This window comes from Pleurodeles waltl, chromosome 2_1 (genome assembly GCF_031143425.1).
Source record: "Pleurodeles waltl isolate 20211129_DDA chromosome 2_1, aPleWal1.hap1.20221129, whole genome shotgun sequence".
Taxonomy (NCBI): Eukaryota; Metazoa; Chordata; class Amphibia; order Caudata; family Salamandridae; genus Pleurodeles; species Pleurodeles waltl.
Window position 1 is genome coordinate 613,106,408 of NC_090438.1, and position 22,899 is coordinate 613,129,306.

Consider the following 22,899-nt stretch of genomic DNA (forward strand, 5'->3'; position numbering starts at 1 on the left):
TTCTAACTCTTTTCACAAATTCACTAAACTTATTATAAGCACCCCATCATTTGGAGCCTTTTTTAAATGCTGTGTGTACTGTCTGTGGGAAATTAAGATAATGCTTAGAAAAGTGCCATAAAATACCAAAATGTAAATGTGCAATATCATTTAAACTATTTTAAGCTGTTTTAGTAAAGGATACAATAACTACCTACAAAATAAATATTTATTGCAGAGCTAAAGCTGCCAGAAAATGTTTTGATCCAATATTAAAATGGTTTCAAGTACTTAATTGAGATTCTACCAATTTAGACAAAAACAACCACTATATCGGCCTGTTTCACTTGATAGCCAAACTCAACCTAAAACTTTCAGTAAAATCAAATGAAAGTAGGTGCAAATATTTCCATATCTTGCCTTTAGAATTATGGAGACCAACGTCATGCATACAAGAGGCCTGTTCTTGGGACATCCATATTGGAAGGATAGATAGTTAGAATGCAATATCCATGGGTAAATCATATATTACTACACCCCACACACAAAACTAATTGGCCCTAACCCTAAGGATGTTTGCTAGTTCTCAAGCCTTTGAATATCTGTGAGCCGGCCAGTTTAGGTGAAAAGTTATGGGTCTTCATATAATTTTTCAGGGAAGCATTATGCGTACAATGAAACATTTTCTGCACCTCGACCCTGATTCCTATTTTAATGATTTGCTCCAAATATTTTCCCCCTTGCAGCAAATGGGAAAGGATCATGGCTGCGTCAGTGTCTTTATTTGTCTGCTCTTTGCTTCTCATTGTATGTTTTGGGCTGTAATAGAGTTTACTATAGCCTCGGAGAGGTTTGACTGCCGAACTCATTTGGGTGTGTCAGCACTCAAACCTGTCACCTGCTCGACACACACATCTCTGCAATGGATGATAAACCAACCAAGCTACTTGACAGATTAAGGGGTCAGTCTTTTAAAAAAAAAAAAAAGCCCAAGCAGCACAACTTGTCCAGTAATCATATTACCAGGCATTTATTCCACCCTGCACCATTATCCACATTCAGGGAAATTGTTGGATTCCTCAAGTTGTGGGCCAAGAGCTTTTTCTGTCATATTTACCAGCGGGATCAGAACCCAAGACAGCAAATTCTACATGTTGACCAGACAACATGAAATATTTTGTGTCTAGGACACATTTACTACTAGAAAAGGTGAAGATGATAAAATCACAGAACCAACCAGAGGAGCTAATGAAAATGTCAGATAAAAAGGGATCCTGGTAAATATTGGGAGGGAAAGCACTAGGTGTGAGGCATAATTTGTGGTTGAGATATAATCATAATCCTGCTTTGGGACCATACTCGTGTTGACACTCAAAATGGGATCAGAAGCCCATTTATAGCCAGGGCCTTAGTCTTGCAATAAAAGTTTCTGAGAAAATAAAGCTTCAGTGCTTATCTTTCAATATTAAAGGTTTAAAAGATCATGGCAAGACATTGAAACATGTTGGAATTGTGAGCTAGATGCCATGAAGCTCGCTTTGTGTAGTATTTACTTCATTGAATTAGCACTCATGAAATCCCAAAACAGCTGGAAAATACTTTGGCTGAATGTAAATTACAAGGGCAAAACGAATTTCAGTGCTGAAGATCAGGCAATATTGAGCTAGGGATTTGATTTTGCAGCACTAGGTACTATTGGAGGAATTATCCTAGTAGAGGTAAGGATTTTCTGTCAAAAAGACACGTTAGGGAGAGTACAGATCGATTATTTTGGAATAATGACAGAAGACTTTAGGTGGCTAAGAAAATATTGAACACCCTCGAAAAGCAGTGCTTCAATCAAGGCTGCAGCTTCAGGCTGCGTGTTTGGGGGGTTACAACCCCCCTAATAAATGTCTTTCCTGGTAAATAGCTGGGTACAGGTGGTTTCAGTCGGGTATGGGGAGGTGTCTGTCGGATTTCACCAGGAATTCTTACTAAGACACAGACAAAAACGCACACACTCTCTCTGCTTTGAAAGTCTTCAAAAATGTTGGTTATTTTACAAAATATTGTTTGATCTCACCTAGTTCCCTTGCTGTTCCTCATTCGTCTCCCTTTCCACTGCCCCAATCATGTGTCCTGCTTGTTGTATAAGGTATTTTAACATTATATGCCAGCGTGAATGTTGGAAAATCTGAAGCTCTGAGCACTCCAATTACTCCATAATAAGTAAAGCACATATCTGACAAGCCCACATTGGAATGTCCCCTTCCATCCCTTTATTTGGAATTTATGATTGCAGATATCTCCACAATCATGGCAGAGAAATCCACAGTAGTAAATACCAACCAGGAAGTCCTTCTTGAATTCCTGGCAAGCTAAATTAGGTATTTCGGTCATAAACCCACAGCAAAAGCAAAAAATAACTTTGTAAATAGGCCCCTTTGTTTTAAGGTAATACCACACTGGTTTCCTCATACTTACAGAAAAGAGAGCAACTTTGTTCAATGTGCAATTAAACAAACACATTTTTTCCAAAGATAAAATGCATTGTGGAATTATTGGTAACTATCCTTGGCCCACTGGGTTTGCCCATGCATTTTCGTGGGTTATAGGCATTTAAATATTGAAAACACACTTTATGAATATACTTAAAAAAAAAAAAAATTAGACCAAACCTTTGCTTCGTTCACTTGAAACATAAGATAACAAATATTGGTTTTCTCTTTCACAGTTCAAAATAGGAGAAAATACATTTTCTCCATTTCTTATTTGACAAAGACAGCAACAATAAATAGTGCGAATCTATTTAACCCACGTTTTCTGATAAATGCTACACAAAGAGTGAAGATATATAAATAGCGATAATTGAATGGTAGTGTTTTTTCTCATGGCCCATAGACTTCAAGAGCTTAATAACGAACAATATGAAATTATGCAAAATAAAATGCAGACGGGTTGCTATGATTTATAGACCCAATCACTTTGTGCACATAGTGTTATGATTAGCACTAATGCGTTAATTACATTTTTTGTCAGCGTGTAACATTTAAAGTAGTTGTTCCTGACAGAAAATATGACAAAAACAAGCACCGTTTCAGATTATTTCAATAAATGTTTCTGCAATAATCTCAGTTAAGCAAAACTTTAACAATGTGTTTTAACTGATAAAAAAATGTACAGTGGATTGGCTCCAATCACAACAGATTGGGTTAGGCATATTACTCAACGCAATGCGAAAGCACATGTGCAAACAGTGGCTCACAAATTAATTTTTGGATTGGTGCACAATGTTCATGATACCGTTTAAGTCAGCAAAGATTTATCTCTGTATTAGTCGGTGCATTCGTTTTCACTCTGTTGTTTTTGCAGAAAAGCCTGTCTTCGAAGCCCATCTAGCTAGTCTGTTCTAGACTGCACACTGATTGTGCGTATGTTTCATTTGTAAACAATAATGTTAAATGACATCATCAACTCTGGTAAGGCCCAATGACACCTCAGCCCCCTAGCGAATAGGATTTCAGATGCATGTAGCTGTATTTAAGGTACTTCTCACATTCGGAGGAAGGTTAGGGCAGAGGGGCCCCAAGCGCCCCAGTGCGTCCCATTCCTTCAATGGTCCCCCATTCAGACCAAAGTCAATGAATATTTGTGAGATATGGGAGACTCAGGGGGCCCTTATCACATTCTGCCTCGTCATTTTGAGTTACGCTACTGTCTCTAAGATGCAATACATTCAGTGAGATCTGTAACCAATGCCTCTGGAATAATGCGACAGGGGAGGACCAAATTATGTGGCAGTTTTAAGTAAATGATGCAGCAAGAAAAGGCAAATTATGCAGCATTATGCAGCACATTTTCTGATACTATTAACTCATTCTTTTTTGCTTTTTGAAACTTGTTAACACTTTCTGGGGATTAATTGCACTTCATTAGTACCAGTTGAACACATAAACATAGCTATAAGCTTCAGAAAGGTGACCAGTCATCCTTTCCAAAGAGCTTTCCACTGCATGGCAACACATGTCGCTGCGTTTTTAGTAACTTTTGAACCTTTTGAGCTCGAAACATTAAAAAAATAAAACTGCAGATTATGCTGCAAATGATAGATTAGGTGGCAAATGTGTCACATCTACAACTATGCGAAAATCGCTGCAGCTGCGAAATCACATAATTCAAGTGGCCCTGTGTCTAACATTAAAAAAAGGTACAACATGCGAATGCAAAGATATCTCCTTGCGTAAGCAAATAGCTACACAACATCGCAAACACTTGAGCTATTTTAAAATACACATCTAGCAGCAACCTTTCCCTCATGCTTCCAGGTTACATTAAATGTCAAAACACGAATTCATTATCTGCTAGATTTGCTGAATGTGTCGTTACGTGTCTATATAAAGGAAATCTGCCACACCCCTGTCCCTTGAGTCTCTTACTTAATATTTTTCAACTGATGTTACATGGAGTGGCTAAAAATCCGTAGCACGAGCGTAGGTATGCAACAAGAATCAAACAAGCAGTACCGACACATTCAACAGGAAAGATGCAAATATGAGCTTTAGCAACATAAATTATTGATGAAATGCCAGTTGCAATCTCTCTAGAAGGCCAGCCACTGATCTCGCCAGCATGGAGAATGTGAGTGGCTAACAAGGTGAAGCAGTCACACTGGCATCCAGAAGGACAGTGGCCATAAATGATGACCTTTTACATCCTCACATGTGATGCTCACCACTGTGAAAAATACCAAATGTGGAGCTACGTCCAATAAGCAATTTACCGTGAAATCAACAAAGTTGTCTAAACCGATACTCATCGGCCGTAAAAGACCTAGCAACTGAGATTGCCAATGAGGTTTGCCATGGAATTTGTTAATGTCAAAATGAGCCCCACTGCCTCATGATGCGTGTGTACAGATGCGGACCCCTCAGGGGATGGATTTTCTGTTAAAGAAAAGCCATTCCAAGTTGCTGACCAATATGTTTGCATGCTTATATGTGTGCTGTGACACAGGCATGAACTATAACACGTCTGTGCGTGCGGTGTGATTCCCTAGCAGCCATTTTTTAATTTACTACTGTAATTGTCTGACAGACGTTTTAAAACAGACCATTCAAAGAAAAAGATAAAAAGTGGCTTAGAGTACTTTGCATCAGTTAGGCCCTTATAAAAACATAAATAAAAATTGTGAGCAGGGCTTGCAGCAACAGATGAGCAGAGGATAGGAAAGGCCTTTATTCAAGCGCCTCCTTCCAGGCTGTGGCTAGGTTAATCAACCTCCGCTGTGCATGAAAAGAGGAATTGGGGAGAAATGGGGGGAAAAGAAACACTTAGCTTAAAGGGATACAAAACAGAGAATAAGCACATGAAAAGAAGAACAGGAGTGGCAACAGGGGAGAGAAAGGGGGGAGAAAACAGAAACAGAGCAAAATGATAACAGAGAGTAACATGGAGAGTTAAACTGAACCCCCCCTCATTTCAGTAGTGAAAGTATGTAACTCATTCAGTCAGAACACTGCAAGAAGAATAATCCTGGACAGGGCGACACAATAAGAGGAGGGAAAACCATTAAATCAAGAAAAAATAAATGAGGCAGACAACAAAGCCATCCAATCATGGGCAAGGGGCTGAACAAAAACACACTCTAAGTATATGTGATGTATTTGAAACAATAGGTCTATAACAGACAGCTAACGCTTTCTTTATCTCAGATGTAAAAACCAACCAGAAACCTAAATGTGCCTGAGTCCGTGAAACCAACAAAGGGTGGAAGCCATATTCAGTGAAGGCAAATTATTTACCAATTTACACAAGAAAACTCTTTGAATGCACCACATTGTACAATAATGATGAAGGAAATGGGTAGAAGTTAAACAATTGGTTTACAGTACAGCGTCGGAGTGCGCTACAATTATGTTTAATTGATCAAAATTAAGATTATCAAAAGAGAGACATGTAATTGCTTTCTGGCTGCAACGATACTTTTGTTGGGGTTTTCTTCTCTGGCAACAAGCACTTCAGGATATAGTTATCCAAGGTAATATGAACTTAAGACAAAAGTTCATAAATCAGGGTTCTGTGCACCTCGGATGATAGAAGTCTCAGCATTTGGTTGTAGATCCTTCTATTGTGCTAATTTATCATTTAGTTTTAGACGTGAAATGGCCTTTAATTCTAATATTTACCAGGGCCTTCGTCTACACTTAATGGCATTTGCTTCTTAAAATATCAATGTTGAGTGCCGTATCAAATACAACATGTAACACACCATGAAAATCCATGCAATCCCGGCGCCTCCCGTAATGCACTAAAAGTGGAAACCAATATTGTTTAGCAAGATGCACATAGGCAAAAATGTTTGACCTATCTTCAAAACAGCTTCCTTGAAAATCAGTTACTAATTAAGAATTTGTCGACATTGTTAGTGGAAACTTGGCATACTTATAATAACTGACATCCAAAAATGCGTTATGCCTTACACGGTCAAATGAAAATGAAAACCTGGATGCATGCACCTAATATTTACTGAAGTCAAACAACTTCCTAAAAACACATTTTGAGAAAAGACACACTTTAAGTAAAACATTTGAATTTTACAGTACAAAACACATTTTATGAAAGAGAGCAACGGACTGATGTGGTGTAACTTGAAGTGCTGATGTCGAATATTGGGTTATTATTTTGGGAGGGAATATACTGAGCAACTTAATAAATACAATGCGGTTACATTACAACCCAGTTCTAAAACAAATTCTGCTCAACCCATAGTACGAATGACACACAAGCAGACATTTCCCCCCAGAGAAATGGATGTTCAGTTCAAGACGAATGAAAGAAAGTCAAGAAAACAACATAGAACATTTCTTAACCTAATTTAGAAAAATAATGAAAAATTAGTGAACTAAAATACATTAAAATTACTGAAAACAGATAAGGGGAACTGGAGCTATGGATTGTTCTATATTTAGAAAAGGCCTCAGGAAAATCCAAAGTACTAAAAGGAAGTCACAGTTCGATGATGACTGGGTCCTAGATGTGAACCTGGCCAAACGTAATGGAGCAAAGGCAGTGTAAGCCCGGCAAGTAACACAGGTTAAATTTGTTACCGTCTGTCTGGAGCTCCCAGTTCTGAGAAGGAAGATGTGTCAGGAATCTAGAGCTGCAAAGGTTTCTTCCAATCAGACCTGTCACTGCCAATCCCCTACTGAAGCGTTGATTTTTGCCACCAACAATCCGAGCAAAATACATCGGAATTTCATAGCCTCAAAGATTGTTTTACCACTGGGTTAGATTGTATTTCTACAATTTTAACTGTGGTTTTAGTCATTTTTTTTGTTATCAAAATCCTCCAGTATAGCAATGATGGAAAGCAGGACAGGGCCCAAGGATACCACACTCCTCTGTGTCCTATAGTAGCATCAGGGGTCCAACTAGCTGAACTTTGGACTGCAATTCTAGTGCCTAGGTAGTAGCAGGAAGCAGACGTCCTTGGGTTCTCTTTCTTCCGGATTTCAGGCAGTCTTTTTTTTTCTTCAGATAATGACTTGCTAGGTTCAAGATTGTTCCGAAGGGGTGGTAGTGAGATGGTAGTGGTATGCTGTGTGCCAGGCAATGAGTGGAGAATTACCTACACTATAGCCAGGCACATTTCTCACACAATCCCAACCTCGTTTTGTAGCACATCCTTTCTCAATTTACTGGAAACCTTCCCAGAGCCCTTCATTCGAAATGGTCTTAGTTTTCACCCAGCTACAAGAGGCTTACATACACACTTCATGGAGCATATGGGTTTTAAATACTACAACGTACACTGAATGGCATTGTCATAGTGCATAAAGTAACAATAGCAACAAAAAATAAGGTCATAATATGTTTAAAAAAAAAGCAGAGGAAACCAAGCAGAAAAAGCTATTTTTCTATAGTTGCCACAGACAACCATCTGATCTGAAATTAATCAGGAGAGTAAAGACCATGCGAAATGTGTGGGAAGTCTATTTCTGTGCTTTTGACATGATTTTACAATTTAAAGAAAAGTGGTGCTACCATCTCAATAATTGCAGTAAATCCAACTATATGTAGGCATCTCTAAATTTAAATCTGAATCTGTAGTAATGTCAAGAATTTGGCTGCAGGCTGTTATATGAAATGTTTCTCGTTGCTTAATTAACACAGGTTGATGTAAAGACAGTCTAGGACATAGCATTACAAAATATTGCAGAATACATTAACACAATTGCCAAGAAACACAGCGCGATCACCCTGCCTATAATAAACAATAATTATTTCCACACCTGGGCTTCATAGCTTCCCTAAATCTTCAACCAAAAATACGTTCTTATTTACTACCAGGTTCTTCTGAGAACAGCAAGATAACAGAGATGAGAACCAGTCTGCCCACGCGAGGCTGAAGTCAGGAAAAAAATAGCAGCCAGGTAAACCCTTAATTTAGGAAAGATTTAGGTTTTACTGTAGACATTTCCAATGATATGCAGAGGAATGAAGAAGGAGAATATTGCTACATAAGGTGCTGGCAATTTTCATATTATTCAGATGTTGTTCTTTTATATTAAACACAATAGGGTTTGATTCTGAAAAACGTTTAGATATATTCTGAGCTAAAACTGGGCTTTAATAGTTTAACTAAGCCTTTATAAATAACGTTGTGGATTTCTTGTGACTGTACATACTCTGGGGAAAAGAGTACCAGCCACCTAGTACTATTATAAATGTATTCCTGACAGTCTCTGACAAGATCGAATTGTTTGCCTGATAAGCATTATCTACAAATAAGTTGTGGGACTTGCATGGGTCACAGCCTGTCTTTTCCTTCCACTTGAGCTGGTAAATTGGTACATACCTGCACTTGTCTATGGGCCAAGAAGAATCAACTGGGCAGTGTATAAGAACACTTGTAAAAACATTTCACTAGGTAATGACACAATGGTGAGTGATATAACTTACATCAAGCCTTTGTTAGGAACAAAGCCTTGAACTCCAAACTCCCCACCTTAATCCAGATGAAAATCTTTCAAAATGACAGAACTCCAGGGCTCCAGTGTGGAGCTCAGAATTCCCTCCAAGTGGCTCACTTTCTTATGTAAGCATCTGCTGTCCTTGTCCGCTCCCAGCTCCAACATTTTAACAAAAATAGCCGGTAACTACTCCTCCCATTCTTTGTGTCAGCAGGCCCAGGTCTGTTGTCTTCTCCCAGGTTGCAGTATTCACATCTTATTGAATAGCTGGCACTAGAGGCAAAATAATCTAGCAGACCTGGATTAATACTGTCCATGCTTCCAGTGGGATGAATTGAATGGAAAAGAGGGAAGAGTCTAGAAAGCATGTTTTGGATTCCATAGTAGACAGAAAGGTTTGGGATTAGTTGGAGGGGAAGAAAGAGGTGATATATGTTATAATTTTCTTTAAAAAAAAAATATATATATATATATATATATATATATATACACACTTTATTTATATATATATATATATATAAATAAAGTGTGTATATATATATATATATATATATAGATATCAAACCAAAACCCTTTCAGGGATAGAGCGACGCATAAATTATGCAAAAAACAAAGGAGAACTCTGGGAAGTTCCCAATTTTAGGTGGAGAGCTGCTCTAGTAAGGAGCACCCTGCAACACCAGCGACACTCTAGATTTGCTCACCTCAAATGTCTGCTTATCTAGCAAAGTCTTTAAGCATAGGATTAGCACAGTGCTATCCTCGCCGAGCTAGATAGTGACAAAGTCTTTTGCCATTTGTACAGCAAAATCTTTAAGCATAGGATTGACATAGTGTCATCCTTGCCGAGCTGTAAAATGACAAAAGCCATTTACCACTCCAGGCACAGTATTACAGCTTTGGACTGGTCAAATACCATCCAAGCCAACCTGGAATGAGTAAAGCAACCCCTGACACGTGTTTTGCTCTCATTAGAGCTCTTCAGAGGAGTATAGCTTTGTCCAGACACAAGGGAGCAGCCTGGAGTGGTAAATGGCTTTTGTCATTTTACAGCTCGGCAAGGATGACACTATGTCAATCCTATGCTTTATGTGCTAATTGTTTTTGGAAACAGAACAGGCATTGATTAGTAGACAGTTTAAAGAAGGTGTTTTGGAGGTGGTGTGATTTTGTGCTATGAGAGAGTATTGTCTTTGGAGACTGAAGATAGTGTGCTATTGCTGATTTTGTTTGCTTTAGCAAGACACAATCTGGGTGGTTTTAGTGTTGTCACTATCCTCTTCTAACAGACTGAGAAGAAGGCCTGGGTGAAATGTATATTACTCTGGAATAATCGGGGTCCTTTTGGTAATTTTGCATTACTCTTGGCACATGATATTACTAATAATTACGCAATTACACCTGTTAATGAAATGTTGTGTCATTTTGGACAAAATGCTTACACAAGAGCACAGGAATGGTGCGCAAGTGGGTGCTGACTGCTGCTCCTGTTCTAATACATTGAACAATATTTTATTAGCACAACATGCATCCTCTGCCCATTTGGAACATTAAGGTTCATTTTACACTAACAAAATAGATCTAAATGCAGGGTTATGCTTGTCACATTTTCTGTGTAATCTTAAATTAGTTTGCTGTACTTACATGTAAATTACACTACAGCAAATTATGCAAGTTATGTCCACTTCTACTTAGAAGATAGCTATTAGGGTCTGTGTGTACTGGTGGTAAGGAAACTGGTTGAAATTGAGGGGGTGAAATATGTAGTAATCTTTGAATAGTATCACTGTTGTGTGATAGACAAGGGAATGCAAAATTATGAAGTGTGTGGTGGGGTGACTTTCTTTAACATATGATGAAGTTGGATCGGGTATGGTTGAGAGGCAGTGGTGGAGCACGAGGTTCTGGTTTTATGACTCTCAATTCTGCAATGGATAATAGATGGGCGAGTGAGTCATGTTGTTGTATGTTTGTGGACTGAGTGGTTGATGTCTTTGTTGCTTGGAAACTGTGAGGTAGAGATGGGTGAGAATTTACTTAGCTTGTACTGGTATTAAGTGTGTAGGAGGTATGTGTGGGTATATTGGGATGGGTGGGACACTGGGGATGTCTGAGTTGTTTTAAAGAGAAAGGTTGCCTGGGTTTATTTTATTTGGTTAATTGTATGTGACATTGGTGTAGTGACTGGTTTGAATGTGAATGATTGTGCTGTTGTGGAGGTTGAAGGAGGTGGGTACAGTAAGTTATTAAAGGAGAGTTTCTGGGGAGTGGGAAATGGGATAAAAATGGATTAGAAACTTTAGCTGTTCAGCAAATAGGGGAAAAGGGTAGGTTTACTGAGGAAAAAGAGTTTTAAAAGAGTGCATGAGGGTCAAGAAGAGAGGGCTGGGTTGTGCAGGGAGAAATTATGAAGGTGGTTTGAGAGGACTGGTATGGGCACTATTTAGAGGTGTCAGCAGAAGCATAAGGTCTTAGTGAGACAACAGAGAGGATGTATAAGATTGAGAGGATTATGTATATGTATTGTGTGTGTTAGTCCTATAGTGTACATAGGTGTTTGGGACAGGGGTTTAGCCCAGAATGGTGGTTTGTATAGAGGAGAGGGGGTTCTTGTGTGTCTGGAGGGGCAGAAGGGTATGAAGGAGTGGTTTGTAGAGCTGCATATTAGTTGAGTGGTTAAGGTTGTTTGGTGAGACCTCGTTTACTGGGAGTGACGGGTGTGTGTCTGTTGACAGCATCGGTGCATGTTAGCTGCTGTGGGTATCTTTTGGTTCATTTGTATTTTTAGTAGATAAAACCAGCAACATTTCTGGTTCTAAACCATTCCAGTCCTGAGTAGGCCCTAATGGAAAAATCATTGTTGTCGTCTCCATCCTCAGCCTCGACGTCCAGGCTGAGATGCCAAGGAGGCAGGCTAGTAAATGATGGTGGTGCAGTCTCATGACCCCATCTCAGGTTCTAAGGCTCACCTTCAGGCCAGCCTAGTCTTCGCACAATAACCACCAAACGAGTGTACCTGGTGCAGGGATGTGTCAAGCTATATAATCTACAACATGTGTCTTAGAGAGCCAGTAGGCAGAAGGGAATTGAAAAGGAGCAGAGCAGGGAGGCTGGAAAACCTGGTCGTGCAGCAGAAGGCAGAATTGCACAAAATTCACAAACTTTTGTAATCAACACAAGCACAGTTTGTCACAAAATGCTGATTTATAGCCCACAAGTCCCCTTGAAACACAGCTATAGGGCTGATAAGCAGACTCAGGAAGTGAGCAGGGGCATGTGAGTGGAGAAGCAAGGGGGCACACAGAGAAAAAAACAGAGGCTGCAAACATGGAGGGCACAGCAAATAAAATGGAGCACAGCCAGTAAACAGTTGGGGGTTGAGGTGAAGTGCAGGATCACACAAAGGGTGAGTGGAGAGAAAAGTGGGGTCTCAGAGCAAAAGATAAACCAAAAAAACAGAGACTGTGCAGAGGGAAAGTAGAGCAAAGAAAGTGGAGGAGAGGCAATAAATGGTCAGGGGTGACAGAGAGTGTGGGATAACACAGGCAGTGAGCAAAGAGGAAAGAAGGAGTGCAGAGTGGAGTTGAACCAAAAATAAGAGGGTTTAGGGGGTGCAGGAGTACATGGAGTGTAAGTGGAAAGGAAAGTGGGCGTGCAGAAGATAAATAGAAAAAACAGAGGCTGTGAAGAGGAAAAGAAATGGGAGCAGAGCCAGTAAATTGTGAGGGGGAGGAAAGGTATGGGATCACACAGTGGAGAAGAAAGAGGGGGTTGAGGATAAACAGAAAAACAGAAGCTGCAAAAAGAAGAAGCACAGAAAAGGGGATAGAGCGAGTAACACGTGGGGTCGGGGTGCAGAGGGGAGAAGTGCAGCATCACACAGGTGGTGAGTGGAGAGGAAAGAGGATGCACAGATTAATGCAGGGCCTAGAGCCAGAAATGCTACTAGTTTATAGACTTCAGCAAGCAAAACTGGTACACCTTGGCCCATATTTATACTTTTTAGCACCGCATTTGCGTCATTTTATGACGCAAAATCGGCGCAAACTTACAAAATACAATTGTAGCTGCAGGTGTGTCTCAAGGTGCCACTGGCTGAAACATGTAGGAATTGAATATACTGTACTAAAGATATATAAAACTTATTTGATGCACATTTATAGGCATGCAAAATTCCAAATTGCGTGTAAAGCTTGGATGAAACATACTGTGTTTTCCCTCATGAAAACAGTTAGACTGATTACTCAAGCATTTATTTCCAGGGAGGTGTTAACACAAGCCCTATCTAACCACCTGAAAAGAAATCAATGGCATGAGCCTTCCACAAATTGATCTTGTTGTTCTTGCTCTTATTTATCGCTGCAATTATAAAAGCATTTTACTGAAAATAAATATTTGGATACTCCATTCTGCCTCTGTATATTTTAATCTAATTATTGGCAGCTTGGCAGAAACTTATTAGGTTAGGACATTCAGAGCATGCAGAATCAGAATTGAGAGCAAATTTTGCATAATGTGTCAATCGGACTGTTGGAAATATCTGTGCATTCACGGATGTCATTGGAGATCCAAGTCCTTGGGATTCATTTTAGGAGTTTGCACAACATTGTGACTGACTAGTAACAAGAGGCATGTGAGTTATGTCTTAGAACTTTGATCTGTGAACAATGTCATTGCTATTTGAAAAATACTTGAATTCTTTAGGCAAATGCCCATCGTTTGTCCAACTTCCTATTCCAAGACTCCTACTCCTTGATATAATTATTTACGACTACTGCCTTTGCTATTTAGTTGCAGTTTAGCAGCAAACAGATAAGGAATAGCTCATGCATTGCATTCATGTGTCTCTTAGGTCGAGGTAAGTCTGGCTTCACAGTGTAACAGTAACAGTAAACTATACCTTGTTGGAAAGAAATGTCACCAAAAAGAACTAATTTGTAGATTTTACAATAAAAAGGTATGAGCTGGAGGCTGATTTAGAGTTACCAGCTTGGCGTATTCAGGGCCTCCACAACATCTGCAGTAGAAAATGCACTGCGTTTTGAATTTCCTTCCAAGGTGATAGTGGACTCTCTATCAAAGTGGTTATCTTGGCCATGGAAGGGATAGTTTGCGACAGGCCTGTAAGAAGTTAGTGTAAGGCCTGGTGCCAAACATTAAAGCAGGGCCCACATAATATGTCTTCCATTTGGCCAGGTGTAGCAGGCAGCATCTGGCTGTAAGTACTAAAGAAATGTAATTCAGGGAACACACTCGGTGGAGGAGTCCCAGCTTGTTAGAAACTCAGTATATACCTTTTTGTAAAAGTACACCATTTCATTGGTGGTCTTCAATGTTGAATTATACACCTGTACCACCATGGATGAGTCAGTAGATTGGCAACAATCATTGGTGGGGTTGGCCTCACACCCTTGCACACACAATTGCAGAGCCGGCGGAATCGAAGTAGGGGGATGGCTGGCGTACATGCTGGTAAATACCAGTTAGGCCACTAACAATACAGCCTGACAATTTGCTGGGTTCTGGCACATTCTCCATAACCTTCCTTATTGCAACCGGACCCTTATTATTCGAAGACTCAGATCCTGCTTTACTGTCAGGGCTGGCTTTAGCGCTGGTGGTGCCCTGTGCGACAGTCTTTTTTTGGTGCCCCCATCCCATGATCACCTCCTCGGATTCACTCATTACCACTCGGCAAACGAGCCCCTCATTTCTCCATTGCCCCCATTTCACATACACTCATTTGTTTTAAAGCGCTTGTAAATGCTGGCTTTACTAATCTACTCAGTCATCCACAGAAAATATAGTTCTATTCTTTGCAGAAGGCACATTAACGCTCTATGCTATTTTATGGTGAGTCAAAGTTGTTGTTAGACAAAACTCCCATCTCCCTCCCTAGCAGGAACATTAATCACAAGTGGTATCTTGACTTTTTAATTGTTTACTGAAAGCTGGACGCACAAGGAACTCTTCAGCAGGTGTTTTTAAATTGCAACTTTCCTATGTTACTGCTGAACACAGTGCCCCCCCTGAACACAGCGTCCTTCTGAGGTCAGCGCCCCCAAAACCGCTCACACCACCCTAAAGCCGGCACTGTTTACTGGTTGCCTTTGTAAGTCAGGGATGACTGGTTTGCAAACGAGGATGTAACGGTTGTACTTATATGTCAAACTGCATACGTCTCCTTCAAGGAAGGTAATAAAACAACCTGCCTAATGAATATTAATCAGGCAAGTTGTGTTTTGCAATAGTCTGTGAATGACAGAAAATGCAAAGATGGTGGTCTGCGAAGCCTAGTGGACCCCCATCCCTGCATTTGCTTTTCAAAACAGGAAAGGAAGTTTTAAATATGCCCACGTTTAAAAAAAAATGAAAAATGTTACCCATCTGGGAGCACATCCGAAGGGGCAGTTAGAGGCCCCTTGGACCATTACCTGCTCTCCCCGAGGTCATTTAAAATCATTCCCAAAATGGAAGCTCTCCCATGGCACCTCTACGTCTTAGCCTCTGTAAATCAGATACAAACGCAACTTGACAGGCAGGTATCACACCAATGGATTTGATGATGCAAAATCAGCCAGAAACCACTGGTACATACCTTGACGATTCCCACAGGACAGGGACATCCCTATTCACAGCCTTCACTATTTGCAATTTCCAATGGGGAAGGGGTTTCAAAACCCCTTTTATAAGTAGGAAAGATTTTTCCAACTCATAAAAGGGTTTTACTAACTAGTAAGGTCTTTTGCAACTGCAAACTCTGTGATTTTGTGAATTTCAGGGTTTACTACTGCAGAATAGCTTTGTATATTAGGCCTCAGATGACCAGTAGGGTAAATCTTCCTATTACTGATCAAAGATTTTTGGTAATAATTTTTCTGCTGGCAACTTAAGGGACAGCTGTGTTGTTTTTCACAAACGCTGTGCACTCTCCTCAAATGTTATGTTTCGTAGAACTTTATTGTGGGACTTTGGCAGTCTCTTTACTCAAATAAGTGCTCCATGTATCTCAATGAATTATGAGAGGGTGAAGAAGACTGTTCCTTGAAAATAGTGTATAATTATCATCTGAAAGGATTCACTCATGTGTACCTGTAAAACTCAAAGAACTCAGAGATGAACATTTGTTTTATGAGGCGTTTTGACATAAGATAGAAAGAGGTATCAATTTTTTAATTTAGAAAACACCAACAATGGGCCACAAACTATTTTCAGCAATAGGTTTGCATACAGAAAACAATATTGAGAAAGCGAGAGCAATCTTATATAACTTAGACTCAGACCACTGTGTTGTCTTACAGATAGAACCTGCCCGAAGCTGCCCTTGTGTCATGCCTCAGACACTAAGCCTTACTTACCGAAGAAAAAAAACAATTGGTTTCTCCTCTACATTATTTCGATTTTGTGGTTTGAGCTCTCATTCTAGCAAGCACAGTTAATATATTTTTTTACAGTTCACCCCAAGAGAGCGTGCAACGAAGGATATATAGGGAAGCAAAAGTCACACAGCATGTTCGGAAGAATCTGTGAATGTGCTTAGGGAGTATTTCAGAATACCGACAAAACAATTATTGATGTGCATAAATATTTTGACCTTAAAATCGACTACTTAAATATTGTGAAGTTCAGTATATATAGGTAAGTATTACATGTTTCGTTGCACTTATTGTAAAATAAACCCAGCTTCGAAACCCATTTCCAGTCATTTATCATTGTCAGGGCTCCTAGGATTATGTAACATAGAGGACCAAATTATTTGGCTATGTTTTCTAATTTATGTGGCAAAAAGTCAACTTATGAGGCACATCGTCTGGCAGTGTTACTTTTATCTGTTTGAATTCAGAAAAACAATTTTTGTGAGATCTACAAATTAAGTCACAAACTAAGGCCCTCATTACGAGGCTGGCGGTCATCAGACCGCCAGCCTCGCTGTGGCGGTCTTACTTTCTGCGGACCCGGCAGTAAAGACCACTGCATCATAATTTGTGGGGTTTGGCAGAAGCCAAACAGCCATAATGCCGCCTGGCCCGCTGTTGTGGTTTCACCAACGCGATCTGCGTTGCGCTCCTCCAGCCCAGTGGCAGGCCTCTGCCTGCCAGCCGGATTACAAGGCTGCAGACCGCCAGGTTTTCCGTGGCGGTCACACCACCACGAACACCCTGACGGTAACGGACCTGGTGACAGGAATCCCCAATCCTGTCGCCAGCACATGCACCCCCAAACGTCCACACACATGCAGACACCCCCAGCCCCACACATTTACAAACACCCCTCCACCCGTCCACACACTTACAAACTCCCCAACCATCCACATTCATTCTAAAACCCCACCCGCTCTCACACTGACATTCACACACCCCCACTCACACATACGCACCCCCCTCCGCAAGCATCCACACCCCTCTGCAAACATTCACACCACCTCCGTAATCACCCACACCCCCTTCATGAACGCATACATTCACACACACCCCTCCGCATTCATTCACACATACACCCCCACTCACTCACAGACTTGCACACATGCACCCCCACTCGCATGTATCCCAATACAAACACCTACTCACTCGCACCCGACACACCTCCTACCCTCCACATACATGCAGACACACACCTCCAACCGCACGTATACTTCCAGATACCCCCACTCACTCGCTCACAAACACGCACTCAAACACCCCCATTCGCACACACACACACAGACACCACCATTCACACACAAACATGCAGTCAGATACCTCCATTCGCACACAAACATGCACACAGACATCCCCATTTGCAAACATACATGCACACACCACACACATGCACCCAACACTCACCACCCCCCATTTCGGATGATCACCTTATCTTTTCCAGAAAGGTGGTCGTCTGGGAGGGGATGGGTCCTGGCGGGTTTGCACCGCCAGCAACACCACGATTGCAAGACTCCGCCAAGCTGTATTATGTCTCGTAATACGGTGGGCGGAGTCTTGCTGGCGTGGCAGTGCTGGTGATGCTCCCGCCTCTTCAACTCTGTCGGCCATGCAGATGGATTCGGACTTCTGTCCATAAATGGGCAGAAGTCCCCACAGAACTCCAAATATGGCGGTCAGCAGACCGCCAGCACTGGCAGTCTGATGACTGCAGTAGCTTCGGCGGTCTTTGAAAAAGACCGCCAATGTCATAATGAGGGCCTAAGTGTCAAGTGCAGTAACAATAATTATGCAGTAAAATGCTGCAGCCACAGAATTGCATAATACATTGGTCCTCAACATCGTCCATTATTTGATCACCAAATTATTCATGAAAGGTAAAAAACGTTCTAATCAGTGCCCATTGTTAGCTGCATTTTGATGAAAAAGCTTATTCAACCCAAACTAAGCATTTATGTACAGCTTTATAACCATAATAATAATATTCAGCTCTGTGGGGACCCGCTGTGGGGTACAAATATAGGGAAAATCAATCAATATAATTATTAAGCGTAACCCAGTTCCACAATATCCTTTTTAGGTGCCATTGTATACATTTATTGCTTGGTTATTCCCTCTATACTTTAATTGCATAAGATGTATATACGAACAGAAGAGGTTGTAAAATGCCTAGAACATTGTCGAGAACAGATTAAATAGTGTGAATATTAGGTACTTGCAATGGTGGGATGAGCTCTGAGCACAGTAACAAAGATATAAATTAGAAGAAAGGATACTGCCCCCTTTTGAGTTCTCTGATGCCCTTGTGGATAGGATGGTGTACCAGGAGTTAGTCCAGTGCTTAATTTGAGACGGTGGTTGCCGGTGTGGGACACCGGCACTTATGTTTGTGGACCGGCACTTAATACTCCACATCAGGCATTTCCCGAGGCCAACAGAGGGAAAAACAAACAAAAAGTACAGAGGAAAAAAAAAGAAATAAAGAAAATTTGTCACTGAAGGAGAAAACAAAAACTTGTAAGAGTGAGATCATAGGCAGGGAGTGCCTTCTAGTGAATTATTAGCACTGACACATTTTGTACGCCAGCCGCGTCTGTCTAAGCAGCGCTTTGAGCTCTGGCACTTTTTATTTTACTAATCAAGCACTGAGTTAGTCCACTGCTCATGGGTCCACTGACATTGGCCATTTAAGGTGAGACTCTCACAACCCTCTGGCAGGGATTACTGAAGGGAAAGGGTCAGACTCTCACAACCCTTTGGATTGGATTGCTGAAGACAAAAGGGTCAATCTGTACACACAGATTCCCAATATTCCATCCTCGACGGGCAGAAAAATGGCTGTGTTTGGGATAATGTACTTATGATTTTGTCAAGAGCTACAAACCATCCAGTTAGTGACCTAAGAGTGATTAAAAGTGTAGTACGTATGTGAACAGGAGGTATTAGCTATAATAATGATTTCCAATCATGCTTTCAGTTGTAATGTCATATAGTAGTCTAAATAAAGGGTTTATTCTTTTGTAAAAGCCGTAGGCATGCAGAAGCTCGAAGCCTGTGTGTAAAGGGCAGATCATTCTTAGGCATCTGGCATGTGCCTGGTGCAATTTTGACATGGGGAACTGAGGAAATCAATGTAGAAAGGGCCAGCTCCATCATGGTGCATTGCACAGATCACTCACAGTTTGAAATGGCACTTCTCCATAGCAACCAAGTGGTGCCACCTCTGCACACAATACTCACTGGTTTCAGTATAATTCCCGGAGCAGAGGAAGCCTGCCTTGAAATGCAGTCGACTGCATGTGGGTGTTCTGGCAAACGTGCATTTGAATTGGCCAGTTTCGGACAGTGAAAAAAAACACCACAGATGAACTTTATCAGGCAGAAGTTTTACATCTACAATCTGCTCATATCAAAGACATTTTATCTTAAAGCTATAGGTCATTCAGAAGGCAGCTGATAGGTAGTTCTCACATGCATGATGTGGGATTGTACAGCGTCATGTGTCTTCGCCATTGAGGACGCAGTCAACACTTGATAGAAAACAATATAATGCATTAATGCCAAACTACCCTTTCACTTTTAACATAGTCGTTCACATTATTAATGCCCTTAATCTGTAGAACCATGTATTCAACAGTCTTACTATTTTAGGCCTCGTGTTAGCCAAGGCCTTTTAGTTTTACACAAATAATATCTATAATGTACTTACTTCTGGGGACTTTCAGCCATGCCCTCTTACTCCATTGGTCTGTTCGTGTGTCTTTCACATTTTTGTCCCCATCACAGCTACAGCTTGCAGCAGTGGGTCAGCCCACGTCTGCCATCATCTAACTTCACTCTGAGTTACAGTATATTTCCCTTTCACAAGGAGCGTACTAACACAAAAAATACTAGTAGGTACTACTAGAGTAAAGTAATACTAGACCAAAAAATATTTAAAGTTTTATCTAATTTTATTTAGATTAATGAAGGCTCAGCAGCTTCTCAAACAATAAAGTTTTACAAAAACCATACTAGCACTGACAAAGCCAAAATCGAATGCAGATCTATTCGCTCTGCCAAAGGTTATTTAAAATCAGAGGAGCATGCAGCAGAGTTATAAATACTTTTGGTTCATTTCTTAAGAATCTACCACTAATACTTAGAAAACACTAAAGAGATTTATTAAGACTGTCCTCATCTTTCCTTTCATTACTTGGAATCGCTGAAGTAGCCTACATACACATCATGAACGAAATGGGAACCCGAAATACTTTTTTTGCTTTTATCTTTTTTAATTAAATTGATTTAAAAGTTAATTTTAACTCCTCCATCCCATAAAATATCATTTGTGTTGAATGTGTCACACAATCGTAGAACAAGCTGTATTATTTTATTTTTGATTTACATTTAAAACAAAAATATGTTTGCAATACAGTTTATCGAATTGTACATTAAAAACATCTATTTTTTTATTGAAAAAACATTTTAATAATAAACTTAACAATAATGTGCATGAAGTTTAATTTAAATTGTATTTCACTTATTTTATTTTACATGTCCCCTATATATTAGTGCTATTGCCTGCTCCCATTGATTTCTATGGAGATTTGTGAAGAACCAGTGCTTTCCCACGTCTGCTACTGGAATTTCTCCAAGCATAGGCTAAAGTACATTTGAACATGATTTGTCAGTAGTAGTACTGGAGCAGATATAAAACTGTGTTTTGCTAAGCGCATTTGTATTACTCTTTTGGGAGGGGGTGTTTTGTATTCTCATGTCCCACTACTAAACCCTATACCTATGTGGGCAGAGATCTCCGACACCAGGGTGGAGATCTCTGCACAAATAAGATAGGAGAAGCAGTTAGTGAATTTCCTTTTGGAGTACAAGGAGTAGTACAACTTTACATATACCAGAACATATTCTGTGAATAGGCCCCTGAGCTTTCTCCTTTATTGCTTTTTATTCACACCTGCCAGATAGAATGATTCAATTGTTTTCATCATACAACAAAAAGTTCAATATTTCGCATCTCCTTTGGTTTGTGGGTTGTAACAAAAAGGCAAGTGTGCTAAGACAATCATAACAGAGACACGATAAAGTTTTCCAGAGCAATTAAATATAATTTGCAGTGTTGGTTGTCGCTAATTTCTTCTCGGGTTACTGCACTTAAATGCGACTGTTAGATCTTCATTACTCCAAACCAATTTTGTCTTTCTTTAATGTCGTAGAAGAAGAGCGAAATAAGTGTAGACGCCTTGGACGTGCTAGGTGAGTCAGAAAAAAATACTACGGGGAGTTTATTGGAGTACTCGATCAACCTCCAGCTGCTGTAGACAGCAGAAAACAAGTCTCAGCATCAATATAATGATAATCATATTTCTTGCCTCCTAAACCAATTAAAGTTATTGGTCCTCATCCACCACAACAATGGGCTGCTGCTCTCACTGCCCAAAGTAAGGCAAAGCCTGAAACACAATCATTTTAACCCGTTTTTCTGGATTATCCAAACTACAGTTTCTATCATTTCCACATGAATTAATCCGTGCAATATCATTATGCAGGTAATAAGTAAGGTTGTGTAAAGTGTATATTGTCAAAACGCTATCCTGCAGACATGTTGACTCTTACTGAGTTTTGAGTCTTTTTCACACTTTGGGCCTGATTACAACTTTGGAGGAGGTGTTAATCCGTCCCAAATGTGACGGATATACCACAAGCCGTATTACGAGTTCCATAGGATATAATGGACTCGTAATACGCCTGGTGGTATATCCGTCACTTTACCGTCAGTTTTGGGACGGATTAACACCTCCTCCAAAGTTGTAATCAGGCCCTTTCTGTTTTCCTTACACCAAATAAACAGATGAATCACCACAGTGCATCACTCCGAAGAGCACCCATCTGCCGTAGCCGGGCTGCAGTTTAAAAGCCCTGCAGTACTGAATGGTAATGAAGCATGAGGGGAAAAACACTTTTGTATTTTAGGTCAGTCTCCCTTAACTATGCACAGGGGTGAGTATTTAATATATAAAAGTGTGCCATGCTAAGTATTACCAAAAGGAATGTCCCCGGCAAACATTCAAGCAGTGGGTATTACGGTCAGTTTGGACTTTTATAGTGTGACGCCTTGTATGTTGTTTTTAAACTTGAAAATCGTATTTTACCTATCAAGATGCCCGTGTTCAGTGGCATCTGATAGGCATATCTTTTTAAACCACTCAGCCGACGTTAGGTTAGGGGCCTTCCTCCTCCCTGTTACCTTTTAGGACCACCATTTTTACTCCCCCCTGGTGCCATTATAGAGATGCCATTTTGGCAGGTGCTCTAGTTGTTCTCCCTCGCCTAATTAAGTCCCTCATTACAAGCCGATGAGTCGGACGCGCAGCGGACCGGCAAACATTTAAGCAGTGGGTACTACGGTCAGTTTGGACTTTTATAATGTGACACCTTGTACGTTGTTTTTAGACTTGAAAATCGTATTTTACCTATCAAGATGCCGGTGTTCAGTGGCTTATGATGGGCATATCTTTTTAAACCAATCAGCCGATGTTAGGGGCCTTCCTCCT

General features: G+C 40.4%; 1 protein-coding gene across 12 annotated transcripts in view; it reads right to left on the bottom strand.

Annotated features, from left to right (window-relative positions):
• AMPH (amphiphysin) overlaps nucleotides 1–22,899 on the bottom strand; it is a 927,201-nt gene that overhangs the window by 691,173 nt on the left and 213,129 nt on the right. The window lies entirely within an intron of this gene.